The sequence below is a fragment of the Mytilus galloprovincialis genome, chromosome 3 (genome assembly GCF_965363235.1).
Source record: "Mytilus galloprovincialis chromosome 3, xbMytGall1.hap1.1, whole genome shotgun sequence".
Lineage (NCBI taxonomy): Eukaryota > Metazoa > Mollusca > Bivalvia > Mytilida > Mytilidae > Mytilus > Mytilus galloprovincialis.
In genome coordinates this window covers 86,055,671-86,061,456 of record NC_134840.1, presented here as the reverse complement: position 1 = coordinate 86,061,456, position 5,786 = coordinate 86,055,671, and positions in this window count along the sequence as shown.

Sequence of the window (5,786 nt, the reverse complement as noted above, 5' to 3'; positions counted from 1 at the left end):
TGCATAAAATTTACACAAAAAAAACGGTTGATAAAATTTTTACAAAATGAATCATATTTAAAAAAAAAAAAAAATTAAAAAAATGTACGTTTCAATTTCATATTGTTACACAATAAAATTGTACAGAATCAAAGAATAGATTGATTCTATCATTACATTTTTGTTTAACAAGTGTAAACAGGCTTGACTCAAAAGAAAAAAGAAACTGTACACTTCAATACTTTCATATTTGTTACTTTAATTTGTATTGTAACTTTGTTTATATTCAAGGAATGTGTATCCTTATTGACCATGTGATCACTAAGTAACCTAGGATATAAGATTTAAAGTATTTTCATGATAAAGTTTGACTTTGTTTTGCAAACTACGGAAATAGCATCTAATAAGTTGATAACAGTATAGCCTCATGATAGGAACAAAGTTTTTGACTTCATTGATGCCTAATCTTTGAATACTGTAAGCTTTTGCCATCAGCAGCATATATATATATACTGATATACCCTTAATATACAAAGGAGATAGACCATATCAGTTTTATGTGCCTACATTTTTTACATTTTTTATTGTTTATGTGTTTTGAATTGCATTTCATCATTGATGTAGTTTAAGTACTGTAAAAACCATTCAATGTTATCAATGACATGTCCTATTCTTGTAATAATAAGTTTTCTTGCAATGGATTAGTGCATTTAAAAAACTATCAATTGTAAGATATTGAAAACATTTTTGTTCAGGTAAAGGAACATGATCCATCTGATTTACCTTCAATTTAATGTTGTTTACCTAAGGGCTTTTTCATATTCAAACACATGAGGGATTGGTGGCACTTTTTTTACCCCAACCTCCCATAATATATAATTTTCATTTTTCTTATAAAATTCAGATGAAAATGCATCCATCCAAAATTAATTAATTTGAATGTCTCCCTTCCCCATTCCGTTTACATCTGGAACAGCTCTTACAAACTTTGGTTTAGAACTGAAATTTTTGGAAAAACTGAAGTGAAATAAATTGGCTGACACACGATGCCACATTGGTCGTAAAATTAGTGTAAAATATCATCACTGCTACATGTAAAATTAAAAAGGGATATGAGGATTATGTAATATGTTACCTTCACATATATCCAATTTTTATGTAGCTTACTGGATTTTTTGTTTAGGTTTTTTTTTCATCTGTATTCAAGATTTCATTTTACAAAATTCTTGATAATAGTTAATATTTATTTCATATTGCACCTACTTGTAGTTTATTTGTAATACATCTTTAAAATTTTTTGGTCGTATATTGGTATCACTTTGGCGTCGTCGTCGTTGTCGTCGTCTGAAGACATTTTGTTTTCGCACTCTAACTTTAGTAAAAGTAAATAGAAATCTTTGAGATTTAAACACAAGGTTTATGACCATAAAAGGAAGGTTGGGATTGATTTTGGGTGTTTTGGTCCCAACAGTTTAGGAATTAGGGGCCAAAAAGGGCCCAAATAAGCATTTTTCTTGGTGTTCGCACAATAACTTTACTACATGTATAAGTAAACAGATATCTATGAAATTTTATCATAAGGTCTATGACCATAAAAGGAAGGTTGGGATTGATTTTGGGAGTTTTAGTCCAGACAGTTTAGGAATTGGGGGCCAAAAACAGGTACCAAATAAGCATTTTTCTTGGTTTTTGCACAATAACTTAAGTATAAGTTAATAGAAATCTATGAAATTTTAACACAAGGTTTATGTCCACAAAAGGAAGGTTTGGATTGATTTTGGGAGTTTAGGTCCCAATGAATTAGGGGCCAAAAGGGTCCAAAATTAAACTTTGTTTGATTTCATCAAAAAATTAATTATTGGGGTTCTTTGATATGTCAAATCTAACCGTGTATTCAGATTCTTAATTTTTGGTCCTGTTTTTAAATTGGTCTACTTTAAGGTCCAAAGGGTCCAAAATTAAACTTAGCTTGATTTTAACAAAAATTCTTGGGGTTCTTTGATATGCTGAATATAAACATGTACTTAGATTTTTGATTATGGGCCCTGTTTTCAAGTTGGTCCAAATCGGGGTCCAATATTATTATATTAAGTATTGTGCAATAGCAAGAAATTTTCAATTGCACAGTATTCCGCAATAGCAAGAAATTTTCAATTGCACAGTATTCCGCAATAGCAAGAAATCTTCAATTGCACAGTATTGTGCAATAGCAAGAAATTTTAAATTGCACAGTATTGCACAATAGCAAGAAATCTTCAATTGCACAGTATTGTGCAATAGCAAGAAATCTTCAATTGCACAGTATTGTGCAATAGCAAGAAATATCTAATTGCACAATATTGCGCAATAGCAAGAAATTTACAATTGCACAGTTTTGCGCAATAGCAAGAAATATTCAATTGCACAGTATTGTCCTGTTTCAAATTGGTCTACATTTAGGTCCAAAGAGTAAAAAAAATTAAACTTTGTTTGATTTCAACAAAAATTGAATATATGGTGTTCTTCAATATGCTGAATCTTACCATGTATTTAGATTTCTAATATTTGGGCCTGGTTATCAAATTGGTCCACATTGAGGTCTAAAGGGTCTAAAATTGAACATTATTTGATTTCATCAAAAATTGAATTCTTGGGGTTCTATGATATGCTGAATCTAACCATGTATTTAGATTAAGTTCTTAGACAACATTCATTCTGTGTCAGAAACCTATGTTGTGTCAACTATTTAATCACAATCCAAATTCAGAGCTGTATCAAGCTTAAATGTTGTGTCCATACTTGCCCCAACTGTCTAGGGTTCGACCTCTGCGGTCATATAAAGCTGCGCCCTGCGGAGCATCTGGTTCATCTTGAAATCAAGTCTGTTATCATGGTTATGGGAGGTGGTAACAAGCACCTAGTCCCTCTTTTTCATAAAATTGGTCTCCACACTATATATGTGCAATTTATTTATATGAATACAATGTATTATGAAAATAAGGAGATGTGGTATGACTGCAAAACCCCCTTATGATCAAATAACAAGGGTTTGAACAACTACAGGCCACAGTACATCCTTTAAATATGAGTAAAACCATATTCTCTAACAACAAAAAATATATATAAGATATAATATTTGAAGGTCAAAGATGACATATCATGTGGTCAGGTTGAGAAAGTTTTTGAGATTTGTAGGCTGTACCGTGATCTGTAGTTATCCTAGGTTTTTTGGTCAATATTTGTCTCGTTTACTACCTGACCACATTTCCCTTTCCTTTACATGTATATGTAATCTGGTTGTGAATAATTATGTGGACCAAGTGACATATGTTATGTTTTAGTTCTTGATGAATGAGTATTGTTTGAATATTATGTATCTGTTAGAATATGGTTATCTAGAACAAGCTTTGTGATATTCTGTTGTAAAATGGAAAAGATATTAGTAAAAATCGATTTATAAAAAATACCATACTTTTTAATTTTTATGCACTCTGCAGATATATATTATAACATCAGGAGTACACCTTTTCTCTTGTGTAATTTATTCTCTCACATCTAACCTGATGATTCACTGCAGCTTAGTTTAATTTTTCTTTTTTTTTAACCAACGACTACTGTATTGGTCACAGGATGAGCAAAAGTGCTCATGGAGTTCCTTGTATGAAGTTGTCAGGTGTATGATTTGTTTAATCTTAAACTTGCAATGTAAAAAAGAAGATGTGGAATGATAGCCAATGAGAAAACTCACCACAAGAAACCAAATGACACAGACAAATTATCAGTTATAGATCATCTTACAGTCTTCAACAATGAGCAAAGCCCATACTGCATAGTCAGCTAATGCACAGAAATCACAAATGTGAAACACATTGCAAGTTCATAAGAAGGAGGTTTTATTCATAAAAATCTGTCTGTCCATCCTTTCTTTTGTAAAATTAAAGCTATTATTCTCAGGGATGATAAAATTAATCAGACATTCCTGAAAATGAGTTCAAAGAATCAAGTAAGCATGTTATACTGTGTGATGTTAATTCACATTGGTCACTTATCTTCCTGTTAAACAAATACTCATAGTATAGGTTTTATAAGTGACCACAGTTCAACTTGTTGATAGAAGTATTTGTACAAAATTAACAATAAAAAAATATTGGGATATATGTCAACTTTGACAAATGGAAAAGCAAAATCTACAAACACTCTTGTACTGGAAAAGAATGGTATCAGAAATCTAAGAAAGAAAATGTATAGAACAATACACAACCATTAAAAAGAATTCTAGATGTTTTTGTTTTGTGTTATTTAGCTGCTGTCTTATTAATACACTCCAAATCTACTTTTATTCATACAACCTCTCACACAATAAATGGACCAATTGAGTAATCAAAAATATTTGCCTAGCCTCAGTATTGTCGAGCCTGCAACTTTTGTTGCAGAAAGCTCAACATAGGGATAGTGATACGGCGGCGGCAGCGTTAGCTAACTTCTTAAAAGCTTTATATTTTAGGCGGAAGACCTGAATGCTTCATACTTTGTATATAGATGCCTCATGTTACGAACTTTCCGTAAGTGACATGTCCAATGTCCTTGACCTCATTTTCATGGTTCAGTGACTATGGTACTTGAAAAAAAAGTTCAATTTTTTTGTAATGTTAAATTCTCTCTTATTATAAGTAATAGGATAACTATATTTGGTATGTGCGTACTTTGCAAGGTCCTCGTGCCGGTCAGACAGTTTTCACTTGACCTCGACCTCAGTTCATAATTCAGTGAACAAGGTTAAGTTTTGGTGGTAAAGTTCATATCTCAGATACTATAAGCAATAGGTCTAGTATATTTGGTGTATAGAAGGACTGTAAGGTGTACATGTCCTACTGGCAGGTGTCATCTGACCTTGACCTCATTTTCATTGTTCAGTGGTTAAAGTTAAGTTTTTGTGTTTTGGTAGTTTTTTTAATACTATATGCAATAGGTCAACTATATTTGGTGTATGGAATGATTGTAAGGTGTACATGTCTAGTTGACATGTGTCATCTGACCTTGACCTCATTTTCATGGTTCAGTGGTCAAAGTTAAGTTTTTATACAACCGCAAAATTTTTTTGCTGTCGTATATTGGTATGACGTTGGTGTTGTCGTCGTTGTCGTCCAAAGACACATTGGTTTTCGCACTATAACTTTAGTTTAAGTAAATAGAAATCTATGAAATTTTAACACAAGGTTTATGAACACAAAAGGAAGGTTGGGATTGATTTTGGGAGTTTTGGTCCCAACAGTTCAGGAATTAGGGGCCCAAAGGGTCAAAAATTAAACTTTGTTTGATTTCATCAATTGAATAATTGGGGTTCTTTGATATGCCAAATCTAACTGTGTATTTAGATTCTTAATTTTTGGTCCCGTTTTCAAATTGGTCTACATTTAGGTCAAAAGGGTCGAAAATTAAACTTAGTTTGATTCTAACAAAAATTTAATTCTTGGTGTTCTTTGATATGCTGAATCTAAACATGTACTTAGATTTTTGATTATGGGCCCAGTTTTCAAGTTAGTCCAAATTGGGGTCCAAAATTAAACTTTGTTTGATTTCAACAAAAATTGAATCCTTGGGGTTCTTTGAATATGCTGAATCTAAACATGTATTAAGATTTTTGCTTATGGGCCCAATTTTCAAGTTAGTCCAAATTGGGGTCCAAAATTAAACTTTGTTTGATTTCATCAAAAATTTAATTCTTGGGGTTCTTTGATATGCTGAATTTATTTAGATTTTGGATGTTGGACCATAATAGGTAAATGTCCAATTTAAAATTTTTAAGTTTTTAAGTTTAAGTTAATTCA